Here is a 25,582-nt window from a genome sequence, read left to right as displayed (position 1 = left end):
TGCCTTTATGAATCTTATTGGAAATGTGTCCAGAAATTTAACCTTGTGTTTGTTAGGACTTCATTCTATTGGGAAGTTTTAAGAAGTAATCTATGTGATCTAAAATGTACATAAACTGTTGCAGTTGACATTTTTCCATGCATCAGTAAGTTGTCTGAGAGGCTAAATGTAACTTGCAGAAAGTACTTGAAAACTGTGCTCAAAATAATAGCAATCAGGCCTTGGATATTCGTATTAAACTCTTTTCAGGAAGTACTTTTTTAAAAATTCTGTAATTTTCTAATGTTATTTTACTTAAAATGTTGAAAAACAACAAAAATGTTTTTGTGCTGCTATTATTAACATTTATTATCTGTATATTTTAGCTCAAGAAATTACTTCACCTATTTGTTCTGTAAACAAATCTTTAACTTGGGAGAAAATTATGATATTTAGTACTTATTAAAAGTATTTTGATAAATTGCTTTTTAAGATACAGTTTCTAGAGCCTCATCCTGGCTGGAGTTGTTTTGTACAAATTATACATAGCTTGCCTGATCTACAACTGAGCAGAGTCACAACTGATAGTGTGGGGCGGTCCCAGCAGTGGAGGTGGATATGCTTTCTCTTTTGAGAGCTGCAACCAAATTGTTGTGGAATTTAAAGCTGTATTTCTGCAGAGAAAAGGGTAGAGCGAAGCGGAGTCAGTTGTGACATCAGCGGAGCACAGCATGGGTGAGAACGATAGATGAAGTCGTTGTGTGAGCACAACATATCTTCTTTTTGCATGTGAATTTCTGGTTCTCTCAATACCATTCATTGAAAATATTAAGTGATTGCTACCACCTTTGTCAAAAGTCAGTTGACCATAAATGTGTATCTCTGAATTGATTTCTGTGCTTTTCATTCTCTTTAATTAACTTATATGTCTGGTGTTGTGCCAGTACCCCACTGTCTTGAATACTATAGATTTGGAGTAAGTTTTCAAGTTTACAAGTATGACCTTCCCACTTCTTTTCTTTTTGGCTTTTTTTTTTTCAGGATTATTTTGGCTCTTTGGTCCCTGCTTTACCATATGATTTTATTATCAGCTCATTAATTTCTGTAAACAAATCAGCTTATTGATTTGTAGATCAGTTTGAGAAGTTTTACCACCTTCATCATTAAGTATTCTGATCCATGAACATGAGATATCTTTTCATTTATTTTGGTCTTTTAAATTTCTTTCTACAGTGTTTTGTGACTTTTCAAGTGTAAGTTTTTCATATTTTTGTTAAATTTATTTTTGAGCATTCTATTCTTTCTGATGGTGTTATAAATGTACTTGCTTTCTTTCGGTTTTGTTTTCTTCATTGCTACTCTAAAAGATAAATTGCTTTTCATCAATGGGTAAAATGTTTTAAATATCCTGTGTTTTAAATTATTCAAGTTGTTTTCTGAATCTCTTGATAATTTTACCATTATATGAATTTTTACTTTTCTTATAGATGCTGGAAAGGTGTATTATAATCGGTTGCTGAAGAGCATAAAGTCTCTGAAAGGTAGGTAGGAACCAAATTATAAGGCATATTATATAAGTTTTCCACTTTATATCATTCAGTTTGAAAACTTGGCCTCATATAATCTATCTTTTATGATTCTTTATCTGCTATTATTATGCATTATTTAAATTTTATTTATTATATTTGAAAGAGAGACACAGAGGGGGAGATGGACAGAGAGCAAAAGCAAGAGAATTTCCTTATTTTTTGTTTATTTGAAAGGCAGAGTTAGAGAGAGAGAAGGAGAGACAGAGACAGAGATACTCCATCTGCTTGTTCACTCTCCCAAATTGGCCAGGGCTGAGCCAGGCTGAAGCCAAGAGCCAGGAGCTTCTATCAGGTCTCTCACATGGATGCAGGGGCCCAAACACTTGGGCCATCTTCTGCTGCTTTCACAGGCACATTAGTAGGGAGCTGGATCAGAAGTGGAGCAGCTAGGTCTTGAACCAGAAGCCATGTGGGATGTCAATGTACAGACAGAGGTTTAACCTACTACTCCACAACACTGGCCTCTGATTGATTCTTCAGATAGCTATGATGGCTAGATGTGGGCCAGGTTGAAACCAGGAGCTTCAGACTCATTCTAGGTCTCCCACGTGAGTGGCAAAGATCCCACAACCTCAGTCATCACCTCTGTCTCCAAGAGTGCGTGTTAGCAGAGCCCAGACTTGGAAGAAGAAACAGGACTCAAAGTCAGGCAATCCCGTATGGAATGTATGTCTTAACTTTGCAAAATACCCATTCCACATTTTCTCTTGACAGGAATACACTCATAATCTGAATTGTTTTCAGCTTTTTGTAAAAGGAAAAATCAAGACCAGTAAAAGAAAATAAAGATGTGATCATTATTATTAATGAGCATTGATTGGATATAAAGATAACTAATAAATCAGGAAATTTTGTTCAAAGAAATTAAGTTGGTATCTACAGTTCTGCTTGTTCAAGTCCCTTAACGTTGTTTACTCATGTCGCTGCATGTTTAGTCATGTAGGCTTGTTAACAAGACTGGCTTAAGGGAAACACATTCTAAATCTGACTCTTGTATGAGCTTTCTACTTGAGCATTCAAGTGGACAAATATATTTGGGGTTTCAGCACTGTTAAAATATAATGAAACACCCAGCACTGTGGCATAGTGGGCTAAGCCTCTGTCTGCAGTGCCAGCATCCCATATGGGTGTCAGTTTGTGTCCTGGCTGCTCCTCTTCTGACCCAGCTCTCTGCTATGGCATGGGAAAACAGTGGAAGATGGCTGTAGTGCTTGGGCCCCTGCACTCGCGTGGAGACCTGGAGGAAGCTCCTTCCTGGCTTTGTATCAGCCAAGCTCCTGCCATTGCAGCCATTTGGGGAGTGAACCAGAAGATGGAAGACCTTTCTCTCTGTCTCTCCCTCTCTCTGTCTGTAACTCTCTCAAATAAATAAATAAAATCTTTAAAAATATATATAATGATACAAAGGCATATTCATCCTTCATCAATTTTACTTTAAAAATGTATGGTCATTAAACTTAATGCTAAAAATGTATTTTTCTTATTTTGCTGTTGTATGACTGCTTTTTCAAGTATTACTTTACTGCCTGTTTCCTCAGAAGGGAAGATTAAGAAGAATAACCTCCATTCTACTTTAAAAAATATCGGAATCAAGCTCACAGAAGAGGAATTTGCTGAACTGTCAGAAAACCTACATGCTGATGGTAAGCACTTAAAATATATTTAAGCCATTTATATCTTTATTTTCTATGTGATATTTTGAAAAATATGTCTCAAAGACATATTTTAAAGCCTTGGGGACAGCCCAATACTAAAGTTAAATAATTAATTTAAAATCAGTATCATATTTCCTGTGGAACCAAGAATTATTCGAGGCTAGCAGGATCATTATTAAGTAAGTACTAGATTACTATCGCTTCTCGGCCTTTTGGCTAAGATCAAGTGTAGTAAGAAAGTACTAGATTGCTAAGCAAGTAAATTAGAAGAAAAAGTAGAGGAAACACAGAACTGATGTGCTTACCTGTTATTTGTTCCTCTGTCCATTTCAATCTGCTATATGACCCTGCCCCTTGTGGTAAGCCTACTATCACCAAGTTAGTTCAATAGTGATCTGATTATAAAATCCTCTGAATGTGAGGGGGCCAGTATTGGGGCACAGCAGGTTAGGCTACTGTCTGTGACGCTGGCATCCCATATTGAAGCACCAGTTCAAGTCCCAGCTGCTCTGCTTCCGATCCAGCTGCCTGCTAATGTGCCTGGGAAAGCAATGGATGATAGCTCAAGTACTTGCACGCCTGCCACCCACATGGGAGATCCAGATGGGGCCATTACAGCCATTTGGGGAGTGAACCAGAAGATGAAAGATTCTCTTTTCTTTTTTTTTTAAAGATTTATTTCATTTATCTGAAAGGCAGAGTTACAGAGAGAGAGAGAGAGAGATCTTCCCATCTGTTGGTTCACTCCCCCAAAATGGCAGCAATGGATGGATCTGAGCCAGTATGAAGCCAGGAGCCAGGAGCTTCTTCCGGATCTCCCACATGGATGCAGGGGCCCAAGCACTTGAGCCATCCTCCAATGATTTCCCTGGTACATTAGCAGGGAGCTGGATTGGAAGTGGAGCAGCCGGGACCCAAACTGGTGCCCCTATGGGATGCCAGTGCTGCAGGCCAGGGCCTTAATGCACTGTATCACAGCTCCAGCCCTGTATTTCTCCTTCAATGTTTCCCTTTCTCTCTGTTATTCTGCCTTTAAAATAAATAAAAGATAAAGTCTTAAGATTTTCTGGACATGATTTCAGTCTTATTTTAGATTTTCATGATACCTGTATTATATGGTAGGTTCTTTCTTCTTGAAAATATCATTTTCTGAATGGTCCACTCTCATGAGTTTGCTCAATCTTGTCTATCTGACTTTCCACTTTCTTTTGCTTCAACAGTTTCTCTTTTTTCAATGGCCTCTTAAAAGCTTGGATTTTCAAGGTTTTTTCATTAGCCCAATTTCTTATAATTTTAACATTCTATGAAATATCTCATCTATTTTCATATCAATTACTCCTATATAATTAAAGTTCCCAGATATTAATCTTTGGACCCCCCTCTCACTTTAAATGTCTGTACTTAGGTTTTCCCTTGATAATTTTTTTATATTTTAATGTCCCAAAGTAAATTCTCTTTCTCATTAAATTCTGCTTCCACATTTTTTATCACAATATCACCAACCTAGTCTTCTATCTTATAACTTATTTATACTTTTTTCCTTAAGTCTTTTTAAGTCATTTATTCTCCATTATAATACTTGATAATTTTTGAAATCTAAAGATTTCTCAGATTCCACCATGCCCCTCAGTATGTCAATTTACTGCCTAAGTTCAGACCTCTTTTCATCTCTACCTTGGAGATTATAGTGGCATCCTAATTAGTCTCTTATTTCCTTCAAATTTGTAGTTTTATCTCCTCCAAATCTGTATTTGGCTGATAAAATGGTCCATCAAGCAGAGCGGCAGGATGGCGGAATAGGCAGGGAGCACACTATTAGTCCGGGGGGAGAGAAAGTTTAATATAAGTGAAGATACTGCAGGGTCAAGGAAGAGTAGGGGATGAAACAGCAGAGGAAACTCTTCCGGAACTAGTGATTCACAGTGGACCTGCGTGGAGAGCGTGGGAGCCCAAGTTCGGGACACCAGCGGCAGACTCAACACACCAGCGCTGGAATGCGAGGTGAGCTGAACCTCAATAGCCCGAGATACCAGCGGGCAAGCGGAAAGAGGAGGCTAGAGGGAACAAGGCTTGAAACTTCGTGGGGAAAAGTTCACCAGGCTAACTAGAAGAGAGATAGGAAAAAAATAAAAAAAGTGACCAATACAGACACAAGTTTCTCTCTCTCCGCTCACCTCTCAAAGGCGAGCAAGACAGAGCAGGCGCCATTTTGGACATACGTCATAAGCAGGGCGACCTCAGGTCTGCACCAGCCCTGAGCCTAGCAGAAAAACCTGACTCTGTGGGGAGGGGTGAAATAACAGGAGATTAGCATCTAACTTGGCAACCCAGTGGGTTGCAGGAGAATTGGAGCCCACACTGAGGGCAGCAGAGATTCCCGGTGTGGTCCTTGGGAAAGAGCTTCTGATCTCTGGCTCCTGAGGGTATATCATTTGCCTGCTAACTACCTCCAATTACCTTCAGCTGTGCAGAATTACTTCCCTTTTAAATCAAAAAAAGAAAGAGAGATTTACCACACCTAACCTGGGAGTGTCATCTTTGACACACCCACAACCCTGAGGAACCAAACACAACTCTCAGTCCACACTCATCTCAAGCCTCTAAGGCTCCACTGAAAGCAGACAGTCCACTTAATATAGAGCCATAGTGTAACAAGAAAAAACACCACAGTGAAGAAACCAAATATCTCCAACATGCCAAACAACAAACGCAAAAACCAAGCTAACAAGAACAAGGAAGACACTATGACGCCCCCAAATGAAAAAGACACCCCAATTCAAGATTACGAAGATGATGAGATCGAAGAAATGCAAGAAGCAGATCTCAAACAATTGATAAGAACATTAAGAAGTTCTCAAAAACAAATTCTTGAACTACAGAAATCCTTAATGGACAAGATAGAAAATCTCTCTCGTGAAAGTGAAATATTAAGGAGGAATCAAAATGAAATGAAACAACTAGTGGAACAAGAAACTCTGATAGTGACGAGAAAAAATAATGAAATGAATAATTCAATAGATCAAATGACAAACACATTAGAGAGCCTTAAAAACAGAATGGGCGAAGCAGAAGAGAGAATATCAGACTTAGAAGACAGAGAACAGGAAAGGAAACAGGCAAAACAAAGAAAAGAAGAAGAAATTAGAAATCTAAAAAATATTGTCGGGAATCTACAGGATACTATTAAAAAAACCCAACATTCGGGTTCTAGGAGTTCCTGAAGGCATGGAGAGGGAGAAAGGATTAGAAGGCATTTTCAGTGAGATACTAGCAGAAAATTTCCCAGGTTTGGAGAAGGACAGAGGCATCTTAGTACAGGAAGCTTATAGAACCCCTAATAAACATGACCAAAAGAGATCCTCACCACGACATGTTGTAATCAAACTCACCACAGTGAAACATAAAGAAAAGATCCTAAAATGTGCAAGAGAGAAACGTCAGATTACTCTTAGAGGATCTCCAATTAGACTCACAGCAGACTTCTCATCAGAAACCCTACAAGCTAGAAGGGAATGGCGAGACATAGCCCAGGTACTAAGAGAGAAAAACTGCCAGCCCAGAATATTATATCCTGCAAAGCTCTCATTTGTGAATGAAGGTGAAATTAAGACTTTTCATAGCAAACAGAAACTGAAAGAATTTGTTGCCACTCATCCTGCCCTGCAAAAGATGCTTAAAGATGTATTACACACAGAAACACAGAAACATGGTCACCAATATGAAAGAAGGTAAAGGAAGGAAACCTCACAGCAAAAGATCACAGGAAGCTCAATTTCTCTTTGACATAGAATTAAACTCTGATGCTCTGTTAAATCAATGTGTTAAAGTAATCTATTACGTTCTCTTGATGTCTGTTAAATTCTAATTGTTCAAAAACAGCTGAATTTTTATTAAGAGCTATGGGTTATTTAAATATGTGCTTATTTTCAAAAATTTGAATAATCACCTTGTAACAATGATCAAATTTGGTCTATGTTATGTCATGATTTTAAGAAATCTTATTTCAACCAGATATTTTGGATTTTGAGCCTTCTTGGCATTCTTGACAGGCATTCAAAAAATCAAAGTTTCAAACAATCTGGTCTCTAAAATTTCCAGTAAATCCTGGACTTTGGTTTTTCCAGTTTGGGCCCAACTGAAAAAATCGAAGGACCTATGTCTTTCATCTTATAGAGACACCAACTAATCAGGCTATTTGGAGTATATTAGAAGTACTGTCAAGATGTGATGTGGTACCAGACTTTAAGTTTCTATAATGGAAAATGCTATTAATACAAATGTTTGAGAATTAAAAAGTCTAATGATCTTGTGTTACTAGACATGATAGTTATCTTAATGAGAAAGCCCCAGAGGCTTAAAGGGTTAAATACTTGTAAAATCCTACAGGTGCTTTCAAAAATACTGTGAAGTAAGCAAGTGCCTCTTGTTGGTTGATGAGTTTATAATTTTAAACATGGCGACTTAAAGTCTTTTGTCATCCACAGTTATATATGATGTGCTGCTCATAAAACTAAAGCGTTGTTGGTTCTGTGTTTAGCTGTCCTCCTATAGGTTCCTATGGACTTTTTCCAGCCACTTTTATTGTATTCAGTACTTTGGGATGGCTCTGTAAACAGATGAAGCCAATAATGTATTAACAGTACCAACTGAGAGAAAGTATGGTTAACTGAGGTTACTAAAAAGAAAAAGCAATTCAAATCAATTGGCAATCTACAAAAAGAGTTAAAGATTTTAAAAGCTATTATTAAAATTGCTATATTGGTCTACTATGCTATGTTATATGTGTGTACATATTGTATGTCCACATGGGGAAATTTTATTAAGAGTTTTATTTTAAATGGCTTATAGATAAGATTGTCCATAAATTTAAGCTGCTAAAATCATTCAAAGATACATTTTAATTTGTGTGACCTGAATCTGTGTATCATATGTTTTAAACTTGTTGGTAGAGAGAAACTAAAAACATTTTATATGGTTGTGCTTAAGTTTACTGGTTAAACAAACTACACCATGTTATATATTTAAGAGGTGTTTTCAAATACATGATTCTTAAAATTAATAGAAGGCATTGGACCTTCTGGTAAATGTTTTCTTATGCTGTTATCTAATGGTTGAAACAGTTTGCTAAGTATTCATGTGATATTGCTCTATCCAAATGTTCCTATTAGAGTCATGACTTTGGGGTGTAAGACTTGCCCAGACTGCCAACTGTTTTCTCTGGGTTCTTAAAATCAGGTTCGTTATTTAATGCTATAACTAGTGCTCCAACAGTATTTTTTTCACTTTGTGTTGCTATATGGGGGCAAACTGTTGAAATCTTTACCTAATATATACTAAACTGATCTTCTATATATAAAGAGAATTGAAAATGAATCTTGATGTGAATAGAAGGGGAGAGGGAGCGGGAAAGGGGAGGGTTGCGGGTGGGAGGGAAGTTATGGGAGGGGGGAAGCCATTGTAACCCATAAGCTGTACTTTGGAAATTTATATTCATTAAATAAAAGTTTAATAAGTGAAAAAAATCGGGTTCTAGTACTGACTTCAGCATTGTCTCTCAGCAGACAAAAGATTAGGGCTTCTTTAAACACTGCCATGGAAGTCTTCCTTACTCCGTATTTCAAGTTGCTAAGCAAGAGTCAGCCAGTTCCACAGTTACAATGAGAAAGTTTTATGTTTGTCAAAATTTAGACACAATCACCAGAACCATTTCATTCCCCCTCCACCTGTATTCCTTTCCTATTAATTCAGCACAGGTGACTGTCTCTACAATTTTAATGTTACAGTGTATCAAGTGTTATCACTTACCATCATTGAACTCTGTTGCTATCTGGCCATCAGGCTATACACTACCTTACAGTCTGCTTCCTAAGACCATTTCCAATGCTAGTATTCCTATATCTGGTTCTCAGAAGTAGACCCTGAGACTAGCATTCTTGTGCAAATAAATTATTACAGAAGTGCTACCACAGAAAAATTGCGAATTGGAGGAAGGAGCACAAAAACGAAGAAACCAAGTACCAGTCTCAGAAAAAGTCCTGACAGTTTCAGATGATCTTCCTGAAGATCTCTGGATTATACCACAGACTTATCCGAACCCGAAGGAAGGGAGCTGGGCCTTCCTATTTTCCACCCGCAGTTATTGGTTAAACTGTCATACTTTGCTTTCCCTATGTGTGGGCAGAGCAGTCTTCAGTAACACGAGTCTTCTTGTGGACGAAAGCCACAGGTGCTAGCTGTTGGCAAATCACCAAAAATAATGCAGATGCATAAAGTGGTACATAAGGATCTGAAAAATGTACAAAGACAGAAATATCTAAGTTTACCTTTTATTTGAGTGAGAAACTAAGGGTTAAATAGAAGACAAAAAATGCTGTGGTTGTGTAGTAGAAGGAAGAAAAAATAGGGAAAAAATAAGGTGAGTATATTTCACATTGATAAAAGTAGCAACCTGTGTATGGATTTCCTATAATTAACTTCTCCAGTGTAACCTAAAATTTTTTCCAATTAGGGGAAAATTGTCAAATTTTTAGGCGATGTCATTGAAAGTCTGTTCTGTTGTCTTTGTGGAGTATCACATCATTTTATCTGTGACCTGCATTGAAGCATTTCTTAAAGCTGCCAGAAAGTTAACAAAGGTTGAGTATGTTGGTTATTTGTGCTGACATGCTTGATCTCCAGGATATATGAGGGAACTTCAGAAAGCTTGTGGAAAGTGTGTGTTATAAAAAAAACTATCCATATATCTCAAGAATGTTTTGTGCCAAAAAAAACTTATCTTTCAATTCCAAATTTCCATGAAAAAAAATTTTTAAATCTATTTATTTTATTTGAAAAAGCAGGCCTGTGGGGGCAGGGGTGGAGGTGGGTAGTGAGAGAGATCTTTCATCTGCTGGTTCACTCCAAGATGGTCTCAATAGCCAGGTCTGGACCAGGCCAAAGCCAGGAGACTAGAATTCCTTCTGGATCCCACACATGTATGCAGGGACCCAAGCACCTGGACCATCCTCTTCTGCTTTCTCAGGCAATTAGCAGGGAGATAGATCAGAAATGAAGCAGCAGGCACGCAAACCGGTGTTCACGTGAGATGCCAGCATTGCAGACAGTGTCTTAAACTGCTGTGCCACATGCTGGCCCCTCCATGAGCTTTTAAAAGAACCTTCATATTGAGGCTGGTGCCGTGGCACAGCGGGTTAATGCCCTGGCCTGAAGCACTGGCATCCCATGAGGGGGCCAATTTGAGACCCGGCTGCTCTGCTTCCGATCCAGCTCTCTGCTTTGGCCTGGGAAAGCAGTGGAAGATGGCCCAAGTCCTTGGGCTCCTGAACCTGCATGGAAGACCCTGAAGAAGCTCCTGACTCCTGGCTTCGGATCAGCGCAGCTCCTGCCATTAGGGCCAACTGGGGAGTGAAACATCGGATTGAAGACCTCTCTCTCTCTCTTTCTCTCTCTCTCTCTGCCTCTCCTTCTTTCTCTGTGTAGCTCTTTCAAATGGGTAAACAAATCTTTTAAAAAAAAAAAAAGCTTTCATCAAAATAAAAACTTTCGTATTTCAAAGGACATTATCAAATAAGTGAAAAGACAACCTGCAGAAGAGGAAAAATATTTACAAATAATCTGATAAGCATTTTTTAAAAGATTTTACTTATTTATTTGAGTGGTAGAGTTACAGACAGTGAGAGGAAAAGACAGAGAAAGGTTTTCCTTCCATTGATTCACTCCCCAAATCGCCGCAATGGCTGGAGCTGCACCGATCCGAAGCCAGGAGCTTCTTCCCAGTCTCCCACATGGATGCAGGGGCCCAAGTACTTGGGCCATCTTCTACTGCTTTCCCAGGCCATAGCAGAGAGCTAGATTGGAAGAGGAGCAGCCGGGACTAGAACCGGCACCCATATGGAGATGCTGGCGCTGCAGAGGATTAACCCACTGCGCCACGGCACCAGCCCTCAATAAGAATTTAATATCTAGAATATATAACTCTATCTCTATATACCACTCACTCTCTCTGGCTCTCAAGTAAATATTTGAAAAGATTCTCATTTTAATTCCACTGTCAATTTCCTTTATATACTTGATTAAATGAATTTTTGTACTTTATGTTGAAAAGTATAATTTTCAGGAATTTTTAAATGTGAAACAGATATTTTAAAGCTAGGTTTCATGAATATTTATGACGTACAAGGATGGGCATCAGCATGTCCTTTAAAATGTTAATGCTCAGTATAAGAATATGCATATATCTTCTTTGAGGAAATGTAAGAACCATAGTTTTTCTCAGGTTCTCAAAAGCTATGTGTCTCAAAAAAATTAGGGTGACTTTTTTAGAGTCACTAAATTTTTCTTACAGACCTCTGTCTTTCTGATTAGGGAAAGTTGACATAAAAAACCTGGAGACAATTCTAGGCAACATGGGAGTCGAGCTCACCAAGCAGGAACTTGAAGCTCTGACACAAAGCCTGCCAGTCAGTGGTAAGTGTATATGATACCATTGACTTCTGAGCTTTGTTGTATTAGGGGATTTTTATGAAGATGTTAAGACTGGATAACACAGAGGAGCAAAGAAGATGAGAATGCAGTGATCTGGACACTGGTAGCATCATCAATAGAGGAAATCTTCCCAATTCTGAGAACAGAAATTCTGGCCTCCAGGACACAGCCACTTTTGAGTTCCTTCTTCTCATCATCAGATACAAGGATTGCCATTTTATGGGATCGAAAGTCAAATTTTCAATACATTTAGTTTTTCCTGTACTTCATATTCTTAACATATTCTGAGTAAATATTGAGTGACTATTTAAAGCACTTATCAACATCTCCAGTAAACTTAGTAAGTGTTGTTGCTAGATGTTATAGAAGTCAGAGGAGAAAGAGTGCCCCTCTGTTATTTTAATATCATAAACTCTCATTAAATGAATTTCAAGTCCTGTTTTTGTTTCAGCTGATAAGAAAGTGGCTCTAAAAACTTTGGAGAATGAAGTGAAAGCTTTTATTGGTAAGAATTTGTTACAAATGATTTACAGTAAATCATTATTTACACCAAAATTTATAATTGTACTTTTCTAAAACTCTACTATTGACTAATACATATTTTAATATACATTTTGATAAAATATTTGCATCTACTGAACAAAAGATTAATCTAACATTATGTGAACTTTATCTGTAAAACAAAAGGACTGTTTGATAACAAACTTTATATTATTTGATATCTTTTTTCATCAAAATGATTTCACTGTTACTTGCAGTCTGAAAAACTAAGCAAACACAGTAAAAGCAGAGTGAATAATTAAAATGATCAAAGTAGTAAGTCTATTATAAACATATAATCATATAATTTCAACAAAATAAGGTAAAATATGTCATATTTTATTAATTATGTATTTTGTTATTCTAATCATACTAGCCTCTGAATGTTTTGTATGACCAGATTTTCTTCTGTACTTTTGGCATTTTTCTTAGTATTAGGAATATACTTTATTTACAAATACTAAGGTATAAATTCTACTTTCAATTTACTACTTCATTATTTTTATCAGGAAACTTTACATCATCTTTCTTCTTCATTCTTGTATTAAGGAAAAGACTTTAACAGCACAAGTATACTTTAGATAATTTGAAGTGATTTATTATTCCTTAACATTTTACCCATGACTATTCTATCTTTTTAAAGGAGAAAAGATAGATTCTGATGACATACAAAATATTCTAAAAAACATGGGGATTGAACTCACAGATAAGGAACAAAAGCAACTGCTGAAAGCCTTGCCCATTGATGGTAAGCCTCATATGCCTTCCAGGGAATATAACGGGTCTATATGGGCACTTAGCAGTTTTTTTTAGTTTCATCTTTAGAATGTCATAAATTAATATAAAGTCATTTCTTGCTTGAAAATAAATTCCAGTATTACCTCTTCAAGTACAATTTGGGAGATGGTGCTATGTTGCCATATAGTTGTGCAGGTGACTAATACTACTCAGATTGGTATTGGATTTATAATATGAGCAAAGAAAAATTTTAGAGAGAAAATAGAGCATCAGTGTAATAAAAAGAAGAAAGACATTATTAAATTTTTTTTAGTTTTGCAACATGGAAGAGCCTCCAATACCAAAGTATAGGGGGAAGCCACCTGTGGCATTGACATCCTATGTTGGAGCACTGGTTCAAGTTCTGACTTTTCCACTTAGAATCCAGCTACCTGTTAACATGCCTGGGAAAGCAGTAAAAGGTGGTCCAAGTTCTTGTGCCCCCGTCACCCATGTGGAAGACCAAAGCAGAGTTCCAGGCTCCTGGCTTCCCCAGCCTCTACTCTGGCCATTGCAGACATTGGAGGAGTGGACCAGCAAATGAAAGATCTCCTCTCTCTGTCTCTCCCTCTTTCTCCATCACTCTGCCTTACAAATAAATAAAATAAATCTTTAAAAAAAATACCAAAGAATTGATGGGTTCATCCCTATGGAGAATTTTCCAATTTTTAAATATCTATATTGTGTGGCTATAAAATAAGAGCAAATCACTGAAATGTATTTTCTATTATAATATAATCTATTGTGTTTTAGTGAATCTCCATATCAGTCTTCTAGAGCCCTGAGTTGTACCTTGTCTTATAGCTCATGGAAAGGTGTTTCGAAACAAGTTGCTGAATGAAGTGAAGAGTAACAAAAGTGAGTAAGAAGCACAATGAGAAGGCATGTGAGGTATCCTCGGGGGCCAAATGTAATACCTTATTTTGCTTCTTGTAGCACATCTATTTTTTCCCTGGTAATAACCTTTATCTTACAAGGATGTTCTCTACTGGCTTGTATTTTTCAAACCTCATCTGAATAAAATTATATGAACAGAAATAAAAGATAGACATATATACAGAAAGATGAAAATATGGGAAGAGAGAGGAGTAAGGCAGGAGGAAGAGAGAGAAAAGATTTGGGATTTATGCTAGAATTTGACCAGGAAAGCAACCTGAGAGTGGGAATCTCTACTTCTTTGTGGAGTTTATTGATTAGTGCTAAAGTTATTTAACCTTACCCTGCCTAACCTTCTCATAGGAAGGTGTTAAAATGCAAAGAAACAAATTCTAATACTGCTTTTAACTTTCTAGATAGTTGGACAAATCTATTATAATTTTATTTTTTCCTTGAGAATATTAATACTTATACTAGGTTATGAAGTCATTCTTTTTATCCCTATATATTTGTTTAATAACTAATCCTGTCAGTTGAAAATAACACGTTTATTAATATATTTTTAATATTTTAGAATAATTTCTTTTTTCTCCCTTTTTTCATGTTCACAAGGAGGAAAGGTTAATGTAAATAATCTGGATGCTATTTTAGATAGCATGAATATCAAGATTACAGAAAAAGAACTTCAAAAGATAAAGGATCTTCTGAGAGATGGTGAGCATGATAGAAAATATTGCGAGATGTTGAACTTACAGGATTAATTATGACTGATTCAAAACTGTATTTGTTGCCCAAAAGCATTTTCTTGTATTAAAGAAAAGACTTTAACAGCACAAGGATACTTTAGGGGCTGGTACCATGGTTCACTTGGTTAATCCTCCGCCTGCAGCGCCAGCATCCCATATGGGCACCAGGTTCTAATCCCGGTTGCTCCTCTTCCAGTCCAACTTTCTGCTCTGGCCTGGGAGGGCAGTGGAGGATGGCCTGAGTGCTTGGGCCCCTGCACCTGCATAGGAGACCAGGAAGAAGCACCTGGCTCCTGGCTTTGGATCAGCGCAGCGCTGGTTGTAGCGGCCATTTGGGGAGTGAACCAACAGAAGGAAGACCTTTCTCTCTGTCTCTGTCTCTCACTGACTGTGACTCTACCTGTCAAATAAATAAATCTTAAAAAAAAAAACACAAGTATACTTTAGATAATTTAAAGTGATTTATTTTCCTTAACATTTTACCCATGACTATTCTATCTTTTCAAAGGAGAAAAGATAGATTCTGATGACATACAAAATATTTCTAAAAAACATGAGGTTTGAGTAGCTTTCATAATAAAATAAACAAAGCTCTTCATTTTTATTCCTTTAAACCCTGTAATTGTTCTTTATAGATCTTGGAGTAGGAGGTAGAGGTAGGGAAGGGGGAGTAAATATTGTCTAGTTTTACAGAAATAGAACCTGTGACCTGCTTTTCTCACTGATTCATTATCACTGACATCAACCCAGGGTGTAACTTAATTTGTTCAGCTGTTCCTCATTCCTCTATTCATGGATATTGAGAAGCTTTCTTTGTTCTTTTCTGTCACTCTGACAAACTACAGAACAATATCTATAGTGTTATCAATATTTTAAGATATACTGTATACTTTTATAAACATAAGAATAATCTTGGAGGATATATAACAAACTGTTGGTAACACTGGGGTCAGGGAATAAAGAAGAGGTAAAAGTAACATTTTCCTGGTATGTGTGTGTGTGAAAACTTGATTTATTTTCTTTTTTATGTAACTGAATATAAATGGTATGATAAAATAATTCAACTTTGGTTGAGTTTTTTTTCTTTTGCTTTTAATTTTTAATTAGCTTTTTAACAGATTCAATGTGCTTTGTAGAAATAGTTCTAATAACACAATGATATTCTCTTCCCCGCTCTCTCCCTCTGACCCTCCTTCCTTCTCCCCCTACTTTTGTTTTTTAGTAAAATTTTGAGAATGCTCACATACAGTAAATTTCAAAGTAATCACAGACCATTAAAACTATACTAGTAAACATTCTTAACCATTGATTTCACAAAAATATAAAACAAAGTTTTGCAACACTATATTTGAAGCAATACTGATATACACAAACATTTCTTTCTTCTTTTTGTTTGTTTTTTTAAATTTTAGCTCCCACATATAAGGGAAAAATGTGATCTTTGTCCTTCTGGGTCCATCTTATTTCACTCAACATGATGTCCTCCAATTGTGTCAATTTTGCTGCAAATTTGTCTTTTTTAATAGCTGAATAATACTCCATTGTGTGTGTGTGTATGTGTGTATCGTATTTTCTTTATTCATTCATCTAATAATGGACACCTTGATTGATTCTGAATTTTGGCTATTTTGAACAGTACTACTATCAACATGGAAGTACAAGTATCTCTTTGAAACATTGTGTTCAAGTCTTTTGGATAAATGCCCAATAGTGGGATTGCTGGCAATTCTATTTCTAGTTCTTTAAGAAATCTCCACACTCAGTAGTGGCTGTAAAAATTTACATTTCCTTACCAGCATTTGTTACTTTATATCCTTTGGATAATAGCAATTCTGACTGGAGCGAGGTGATATTTCAATGAAGGTTTGATTTGCACTTTCCTGATAGCTAGTGATGTTGAGATTTTTTCATGTATTTGTTGGCCATCCGTGTTTCCTCTTTTGAGAGCTGTCCATTATAGTCCTTAGCCATTTCTCAACTGGATTGGTTGTTTTTGTTGTTGTTGCATTTTTTAAGTTGCTGATATATTTGGGATATTAATTCTTTGTCAGATAGATGGTATGCAAATGTTTTTCTCATTCTTTGGATGTCTCTTCACTCTATTGATCATTTCCTTTGCTATGCAAAATTTTCTGAGTTTGATAAAGACCCATTTGTTTAGTTTTCCTTTTTTTGCTCGTGCTTTGGTTGTCTTGTCTAAGAAGTCATAACCTTTTAGCAATGTCTTTAGTGTATCCCCTGATTTCTTCCAGCAACTTCATAGTCTCAGGTCTTAAATTTAGGTCTTTGATCCATCTAGACTTGATTTTTTAAAGATTTCATTTGTTTATTTGAGAAGTAAAGTACAGACAGAGAGAGGGAGAGATAGAGAGAAAGGTCTTCCATCCGCTGGTTCATTCCCAAAAGGCCACAATGGCTGGAGCTGAGCCAACCCAAAGCCAGGAGCTTCTTCTGTTTCTCCCAAGTCATTGCAGGGGCCCAAGCACTTGGGCCATCTTCCACTGCTTTTCCAGGCCATAAGCAGAGAGCTGGATTGGAAAAGAAGCAGCCGAGACACAAACTGGCACCCATATAGGATGCTGGTGCTTAGGCAGAGGCTTAGCCTCTACTACACCAAAACTCTGGCCCCTTGAGTTGAATTTGTAAATGGTGAGAGATATGGATCTAATTTCATTCTTCTACATGTATAAATCCAGTTTTACCAGCACCATTTGTTGAAGAGACTATCTTTATTCCACTGTATGGTCTGAGTTTTGTCAAAAATCACTTGGCCATATCTGTATGAATTAAGTTTTGGACTGTCTATTCTGTTCCATTCATCTATGTATCAGTTTTTATGCCAGTTTCATACTGGTTTAATTGCCATAACTTTGTAGTTTGCTTTCAAATCAGGTACTGTGATGCCTCCAGCTTGGTTTTTATTGTTCAATATCATTTTGGCTATTCTTGGTCTTTTGCCTTTCCGTGTGAATTTTCGAATTGCCTTCTCTAGTTCTGTAAAGAGTGTCACTAGTTCTGTAAAGAATGTCACTAGTATTTTGATAGAGATTGCATTAAATTTGTAGATTGTGTTTGCCAGTATAGACAGTTTAATTCTTCCCAATCCATGAGCAAGGAATATCTTTCCATTTTTATGTCCTTGGTGATTTCTTTCATCGGTGCTTGGTAATTTTCATTGTAGAGATCTTTCACTTCTTTGGTTAAATTTATTTCTAAATATTTGATTTTTGTGTGTGTGTGGCGATTATGAATGTGACTTCTTTCTGGGTTTCTCTTTCTGTGAGTTCATCATTAACATACACAAAAGGTACTGTTTTTTGTATGTTTATTTTGTAACCTGTAACTTTACTGAGCTGGTTTATCAATTCTAGCAACTTTTTGGTGGAGTGTTTAGGTTTTTCCATGTACAACATCATGTCATCTGCAAACATGGATAATTTGACTTCCTCTTTTCCAATTTTGATTTCCTTTTTTTTCTTTCCCTAATTGATCTCACAAAACTTCCAATGCTATATTGAATAAGAGTGGCAGAAGTGGACATCCTTGTTTTGTTCCAGATCTGAGGAGAAATGTTTTCAGCTTTTCCCTATTCAGTATGATATTGGCTGTTGGTTTGTCACATATAGCCTTTATAAGTTTGAGGAATGTTCCTTCTATATCTAATTTGTGGAAGGTTTTTTATCATGAAGAGGTGTTGAATCTTAGAAAATGCTTTCTCTGCATGTATTAAGATGATCATATGGATTTTTTTAAAGATTTATTTATTTATTTGAAAGTCAGAGTTACACAGAGAGAGAAGGAGAGGCAGAGAGAGAAAGTCTTCCATCCACTAGGTTCATTCCTCAAATGGCCCTAATGGCCGGAGCTGAGCCAATTCAAAGCCAGGAGTCAGGAGGAGCTTCTTCTGGGTCTCCCACATGGGTGCGGGGGCCCAGGGACTTGGGCCACCTTCTACTGCTTTCCCAGGCCATAGCAGAGATCTGGATAGGAAATGGAGCATCCAGGACTCAAACCAGTGCCCATATGGGATGCCAGCACTGCAGGCCATGGCTTTACCCACTACACCACAGTGCCAGCCCCAATCATATGGATTCTGTTCTTAATTCTATTGATGTGATTTATGACATTTATTGATTTATGAATGTTGAACCACCCTTGCATTTCTGGGATAAATCCCACTTGATTGTGATGTATGATCATTTTGATGTGGTTTTGGATAAAATTTGCTAGTATCTTGTTGAGAATCTTTGCATCTATATTTGTTAAGGATATAGATCTGTAGTTTTCTTTTTGTGTCGTGTCTTGGTTTTGGTATTAAGGTAATGATGGCCTCATAAAAAGAGTTTGGCAGAGTTCCATCCTAATCAATACTTTGAAATAGTTTGTAAAGTATTGGAGTTATCTCCTCTTTGAATATTTTGTAGAATTCAGTAGTAAAACTATCAGGTCCTGAACTTTTCCTTGATGGAAGACAATTGATTACCACTTCTATCTCATTGCCTGTTTATGGGTCTTTTTAGGTTGTCTATATTTTCTTTAGTTAGTCTTGGTACATTTTATGAATCCAGGAATTCATCCATGTCTTCAAGATTTTCCAGTTTATTAGCATGTAATTCTTCATAGTAATTTCTTTTTTTTCCTTTATTTGACAGGTAGAGTTATAGACAGTGAGAGAGGGAGACAGTGAGGCAGAGATAAAGGTCTTCCTTCTGTTGGTTCACCCCCCAAATGGCCGCTACAACCAGCGCTGCATGGATCTGAAGCCAGTAGCCAGGTGCTTCCTCCTGGTTTCCCATGTGGGTGCAGGGGCCCAAGCACTTGGGCCATCCTCCACTGCCTTCTCGGGCCACAGCAGAGAGCTGGACTGGAAGAGGAGCAACCTGGACTAGAACCCGGAGCCCATATGGGATGCCAGCGCCGCAGGCAGAGGATTAACCAAGTGAGCCATGGCGTTGGCCCCAAGTTCATAGTAATTTCTTATTATCCTTTGTATTTCAGTGGTGTCAGTTGTAGTTTTCCTTTTTAATCTCTAATTTTATTTATTTGAATTTTTTCTCTTTTTTTCTTTGCTACTGTGTCTAGAGGTTTACCTATTTGTTTATCTTCTCAAAGATCCAACTTTTTGCTTGGTTGATCTTTTGTATATTTTAGTTTCAATTTCATTTATTTCTTCTCTGATCCTTATCATTTCTCACCTCTTGCTTATTTGGGGTTTGGTTTGTTCTTGTTTTTCTAAGTCTTCAATATGCATCTTTAGATCTTTGAGACACTTCTGCTTTTTAATATAAACATTGAATGCTATACAATTGTCTCAGTACTGCTTTTGCTGTATCCTACAGGGTTTTTTTTTTTCCTTTTTTTTTTTTTTTTTTTTTAGAGGCAGAGTGGACAGTGAGAGAGAGAAACAGAGAGGTCTTCCTTTGCCGTTGGTTCACCCTCCAATGGCTGCTGCAGCCGGCACACCGCACCAATCCAAAGCCAGGAGCCAGGTGCTTCTCCTGGTCTCCCATGGGGTGCAGGGCCCAAGCACTTGTGCCATCCTCCACTGCACTCCCGGGCCACAGCAGAGAGCTGGCCTGGAAGAGGGGCAACCGGGACAGAAACTGGCTCCCCAACCGGGACTAGAACCCATGTGCTGGCGCCGCAGGCAGAGGATCAGTCTATTGAGCCGCGGTGCCGGCCAGGTTTTAATATGTTGTATTTTCTTTTCATTTGTTTCAAGAAAGTTTTTATTTCCTTTTTAATTTCTTCAACGACCCATTGATTGTTTAGTAGCATGTTGTTTGATTTCCAACTATTTGTGAGTGTTCTTTTTGTTGATTTCTAATTTTATTCCTTTATGGTCTGAGAAGATACGTGGTATGATTTCAGTCTTTTTAAATTTGCTGAGGCTTGATATGTGGCCTAATATGTAGTCTATCCTAGAAAATGTTCTATGTGCTGATGAGAAGAATGTGTATTCTGTAGCCATTGGGTGAAATGACCTGTGAATGTCTGTTAAATCCATTTGTTCAATATATTATGTTTCAACTCTGATGTATCTTTATTGATTTTCTGTCTGAATGACCTGTCCATTGATGCTGGTGGAGTATTGGTCAGCCGCTATTATTGTATTGGCTCTATTTCTCCCTTTAGGTCTAATAGGATCTGTTGTATATATCTGGGTGATCTTGTGTTGAGTACGTATATATTTATGATTGTTATGTTTCTTGTGGAATAGAACTTTTATCAAAATATAATATCCTTCTTTAAATTTATTTTTACAGTTTTTGATTTAAAGTCTCTTTTTTCTGATATAAGGATAGCTATGCCTACCTGCTTTTGGTTCCATTTGCCTGGTATATCTTTTTCCAAACCTTCACTTTCAATATGTGTGTATCTTTGTTTGTGAAGTGAATTTCTTGTAGGCAATGTATACTGGAGTTCTAATTTGTTACCCATTTATTCAACCTAAGTCTTTTGTTTGTTGAATTTAATCCATTTCTATTTTTTAAAGATTTATTTTATTTATTTGAAAGACAGAGTTACAGAGAGAGGTAGAGAGAGAGAGGTCTTCTATCCACTGGTTCACTCCCCAGATGGCCACAATGGCCAGAGCTGCGCCAGCCCGAAGCCAGGAGCCAGGAGCTTCTTCTGGGTCTCCCATGTGGGTGCAGGGGCCCAAGGATTTGGGTCATCCTCTACTGCTATCCCAAGTCATAGCAGAGAGCTGGATCGGAAGAGGAGCAGCTGGGACTAGAACCGGCGCCCATATGGGATGCCAGCGCTTCAGGCCAGGGCTTTAACCTGCTGCGCCACAGCGCCAGCCCCTAATTCATTTACATTTAAGGTTAGTATTTATAGATAAGAACTAAGATCTGTCATTTTGTTGATTGGATAATGATTCTACCTGCTCTGTCAGTGAATTTGGTGGGGACATGTGTTTCATGTTTACTTCTAATGCAAGATACCCTTCAGAATTTCTTGTAGGGCAGTCTGGTTGTGGTGAATTCTCTAAGGTTTTACTTATCAAAAATTTTTTTTCTTCTTCACGTTTTAAGGATAGTTTGACTGGATATAATATTCTTGGGTGGAAGTTTTTTTTTTTCTTTTAAGACATTGAACATATTATCCCACTCTCTTCTGGCCTGTAGGGTTTCCACTGAGAAGTCTGATGTTGATTTAATTGGCTTTCCTTTATATATAACTTGACACTTTCCTCTTGACTTTAGGGTTCTTTCCTTGACAATTTGATAACAGTATGCCTTGGTGAAGACCTTTTTTGTTTGAATCTACTTAGGGTTCTTTGAGCTTCTTGTATATGAATGTTCATATCTACAAGAAATTTTCAACTATTATTCATGAAGCAGGTCCTCAATGCCTTTTTCCTTTTCTTCTCCTTCAAATATTTACTATACTGTACTGATCATTTACTGTTATCCCATATTTCATGCAGACTTTCTTCATCTTTTTATTCTATTTTTATCTGATTGTATTACTTCAAAATTCTTGTCATTCTTCCCTTTGGTCTATTCTGCTGTTAAAGCTGTCAGTTGGGCTTTTTTGTTATTTTTGTTTTCTCTGTTTTCACTGATTAAGGATTTCATCTCCAAAATTTCTCTTTGGTTCTTCTTCATGAGTTCCATCTCCTTAGTAATATTTTCATTCATATCACTCATTGATTTCCTTATTTCTTTTTCTATCTGTATTTCTGTATTCTCTTGAATCTAATTGAGCTTCCTTACAGTAATTACTTTGAATTCTATATCTGTCATTTCATAGATTTTCTTCAGTTCAGGATCTAATTCTGGAGGATTATTGTATTTTTTTGGAGGAGTCATGCTACCTTGCTTTTTCATGTCTCCTGTGTCCCTACATTGATGTCTGCCTATCTGGTGTACTCATCCCTTCTTCTTTATGGAGTATGTTTTATTGGAAAAGAGTTTTTGGGTTAGCTGGAATGCAGGGTATAACTTGGCTCGTTGCTTTAGCTTTGATTCTGAGTGAGCCCAGGAGGGTAGTCTCTGAGTGATTTCTTCTGTCTTAATCGGTGTCAGCTATGTCTTTAAGTGCCACAGTGATATAGTCTGCTGCAGTTTGTAGGGATAGAAGTGTGGCTTTGAGATAATTACCTCTACAAATAATGAAATTTTAAAGGCTAAATGAAAGTAATATTGGAGGACTGCTTAGATCATACACAAAATCAATAAAAATGGACTTGCCAGAATTAGGCTGCTTAATAATTAAAGTAGAAAAATTGTACATGAACAATGACATGATAAGCCACTCAGCATGATTTGGACTTTAAAATATTTAGAAAAACCCTCAGTAAAAATGTCAATCATTTTATAAAAAATACTTTTTATGTGATGTGTTTTAAAGTTCAAAAAAATACTGCAATGCAAATAACATAATTTTATTAGAAAAAAATCACACCCCCCAATATACTTTTTCAAAAGATTTTTTTATTTATTTAAAAGGCAGAGTTACAGAAACTAAGAGAGGGAGAACAAGATCTTCCATCTGTTGGTTCACTCCCCAAATGGCCACAATGGTTGGAGCTAGGCTGGCCCAAAGCCAGGAGTCATGAGCTTCTTCCAGGCCATCTTCTACTGCTTTCCAGGAATATTAGCAGGGAGCGGGATCAGAAGTAGAGTAGCTGGGACTTGAACCAGCACTTGTATGGGATGGCAGCACCACAGGTCACCACAGCACTAGCCCCCATCACTTCCCACACACTTTTGTGTGTCAGCATGTTTTCATTATTTATTCTAAGAATTATGGGATAACTATTATTACAACCTGAATTTCTGAAATATAAACTAAAATAAGTTTATTTTCATAATTTACATTTTTATCCTCCAAGCCTTTTATACTCATTATTTACTATTAAAACTTGGTCTTCATTTTAACTGGATTTGTTACCAACAAGGGAATTACAGTTCAATGAGCCCAAAATAAGAATAGAAAAGCAAAGTTTATTTTTTAAAAAAATTTATTTTATTTATTTGAAAGAGTTACAGTGAGGGGTAGAGACAGCAAGGTTTTTCATCCACTGGTTCACTCCCCATATGGCCACAATGGCCGGAGCTGTGCTGATCTGAAACCAGGAGCCAGGAGCCTGCTCTGGGTCTTCCACGTGGGTGCAGGGGCCCAAGGATTTGGGTCATCTTCCACTGCTATCCCAGACCACAGCAAAGAGCTGGATCGGAAGAGGACCAGCGGGGGCTAGAACCAGCGCCCATATGGGATGCCGGTGCATCAGGCCAGGGCTTTAACCCGCTGTGCCACAAAGCCAGCCCCGGAAAGCAAAGTTTATTAAAGTACATTCCAAGGGAGGATGGGCCAGTGGAGAGAGGATGTAGCACACTTTCTTCCTGGCTCGAAACTTCTATTCCTGAAAGATGATGGACATTGATTGGTGATGTGGGCATGATGCCCCTGATTGGCATTTTTGATTGACATCTGGGAGTTACATACTTTTGGGCATGCTGAATATATGGCTATAAACTAGACTTTTCTGGTTTGGCTGAGCTTCCATTTATGAGAATACTTTAATCACAAGTTAAACAGAAAAGTGGACAGTCTTGGACCATAGGCAGAGAACAGGGTCCTTGGTTTCAACCTTGAAGGAGGGTCGTGGCCTTTCTGTCAGTCTCACAGGTCTAACTCTGCCTAACAGATTTGTTTTCATTGATATCTGGCTAACAATAAAGCTTAGATAAAAAGGATCTCCTGTCCTTTATATATTTTCTCTGAGACCATGTTATTTTCTCCCTCTGATTAAACTTTGTCTTACAGCAGATAAGAAAGTTGATCTGAAAAAACTGATGGACAAACTGGAAGCTGTTATTGGTGAGAAAGAAGTTACCATATGTATAACTGGGTTTATTTTCCTTGAATTAAACTTTTTTCTTATATGAAAGACAGACAGAGGAAGCTCCTATCCACTAGGAGCTTCCCCAAATGCCAATAATGCCCTGGCTGAAGCCCTGAGTCAGGAACTCAATCTGGGTCTCCCATATTGGTGGCAGAGACCCAACCTCTTGAGCCATCACCTGCTGCCTCCCTGGGTATGCATTAGCTAGAACCGGGAGCAAAGAGAATCTAGCCTGAAACCCAGGCACTCTGAAATGGGATGTAGGCATCCCAACCAATATGTTAACCAGTAGGCCGAACACTTGCCCCAGAATTAAACATTTTTTTAAAGATTTATTTTATTTATTTGAAAGACAGAGTTACAGAGAGAGGTAGAGACAGAGAGAGAGGTCTTCCATCCACTGGCTCACTCCCCAGGTGGCCACAACGGCCGGAGCTGTGCCAACCCGAAGCCAGGAGCCAGGAGCTTCCTCCGGGTCTCCCACATGGGTGCAGGGGCCCGAGGACTTGGGCCATCTTCCACTGCTTTCCCAGGCCATAGCAGAGATATGGATTGGAAGTGGAGTAGCAAGGACTTGAACCGGCACCCATAGGGGATGCCAGAACTGCAGGCGATGGCTTTACCTGTTACGCCACAGCGCTGGCCCCTTACTTAGTGTTCTATAAAAAGGATAAATACAAGGTTAATTTTAAAGGCTGGAATTGGGCCTTTTAGAAAAACATGCTTAAGTGAGAGTAATTTGTATTTTAAAGGCTGCTGGAGGCAAATAAAAAATACCTCATTTAAGAAAGATAAGAATTCTACTCTTAAAAAGCTAAGAATATCAGAGTGGTCCTTTAACTTGTTTTGCTAAGACTTTTGATTAAATTAGAACTCCACATTCATTCTTTTTCAGCCTTATAATTATCCTCTGATACGAATATTGTGAAAACTCACAGTGGAAATTGTTGAGAATAGACCTTTATGCATTTAATGAGCTGCTTATTAATAAAGTAGAAATAAATATTATTTATAAATAAATGTAAAATACCAAATGTATAGGGTTTTGGATCTTTGCAAATATTTTATACTTTTCCT

Source organism: Lepus europaeus, chromosome 18 (genome assembly GCF_033115175.1).
Source record: "Lepus europaeus isolate LE1 chromosome 18, mLepTim1.pri, whole genome shotgun sequence".
NCBI classification, from domain to species: Eukaryota; Metazoa; Chordata; class Mammalia; order Lagomorpha; family Leporidae; genus Lepus; species Lepus europaeus.
This window is presented reverse-complemented; position numbering follows the sequence as displayed.